The 1,179-nt window shown below is 38.3% G+C and overlaps 1 protein-coding gene across 1 annotated transcript in view; it reads left to right on the top strand.

Annotated features, from left to right (window-relative positions):
* Positions 1-1,179, top strand: part of THSD7A (thrombospondin type 1 domain containing 7A) — a 283,581-nt gene that overhangs the window by 30,450 nt on the left and 251,952 nt on the right. The gene's annotated exons all lie outside the window — the stretch shown is intronic.

Raw genomic sequence — 1,179 nt, 5'->3', positions numbered from 1 at the left:
ATATTCCTCATTCTACATCCCCTTTGAATCCGTCTTTAATTTATGACATATCCCTATCAGTCCATGTACTGTTGCAGCTGTTTTTTAATTACCTTCCATATAAACTTACTTGCATGTGGTATTAATGATGTTGTGTAGCACGTCCTTACTTCTGTCCCGGTCACCGTCTTTACGTGGACCCAAACACAGCTATCCCCAGGCAGTTAGGTTCGTGTCGGCCAGGTCTCTTGGCAGCATCAAGCTAGTGCTTCGGGTGCTTCAGGACCACGCCTGAGCGGTTCATTTGGTATCCTGCACCTTCCTGGAGTCTTGCTTTCCCTTGAGTCCTCAGTGCAGCGTGAAATTCTCCCTTCAATACTATGGATTCTTAATCCTATGGAACCTCTTTAATGGTTGGCTATTGACCAATTCTGTCATTTGAGTTTGTGTATTCTTTCCACTTTCTTTGGATGCTTCCCCCATAATTCAATATTTTGCCCAGAGGATGCATCGATATTGCAACTTGTGTCTTGACAGAATGCTGAGTGTGTTCTTCATTTTGGCTTTCTAACTTCAGGTCTTTGCACATTTCATTGTAGCACTTCACTTTGAATTCTTTTCCTATCTGTTGAAATTTTCTGTTTAGATTTTTACTTTATCATCATTTCCATTTGCTTTGGCTACCCAAGATCTTTTGCCATGTTTAAGCCAATTATTTTATTTATATTACTTTTTCTTACTTGCCATATATACTCCAGTATAAGCCAACATGAATATCCGCCAAGGCACCTAATTTTACTCCCAAAACTGAATTTAAAATATGCTGACAACACTCGGTGTATACTCGCTACTCTGCATGAGCCAGATTGGGCTTTCCAGTCCGGTCAACAGTTGCATTCTCAGAAACTCACTTCTGTCCTGTCATATAGGATTTCTGTAAGTTGACATCGACTACATGGCAGTGAATTTGTTTCTTGTTTTTGTTTTTGTTTGTTTGTGAGAAGGCAATTCAGTGGGACTCAAGTACAGTGGATGGGGTATAAAGTTTTATTTAGCTAGAGGAAATCCGGACCTCAAAAAGCGTTATGCTTAAATGTATTTTTATATACTACCAACAGTTATTTTGTAGAGCATTAATATAGCATCATTTGAGATAAAAAAAAGTATTTATGCTATGTTCTTTTTTTTTTTTTTTCCTTT

The sequence above is a fragment of the Echinops telfairi genome, unplaced genomic scaffold (genome assembly GCF_000313985.2).
Source record: "Echinops telfairi isolate 266 unplaced genomic scaffold, ASM31398v2 ScPeMD7_23;HRSCAF=83, whole genome shotgun sequence".
Classification (NCBI taxonomy): Eukaryota; Metazoa; Chordata; class Mammalia; order Afrosoricida; family Tenrecidae; genus Echinops; species Echinops telfairi.
The sequence above is the reverse complement of the archived record's forward strand: the minus strand, read 5'-3'. Positions and strand labels throughout refer to the sequence as shown.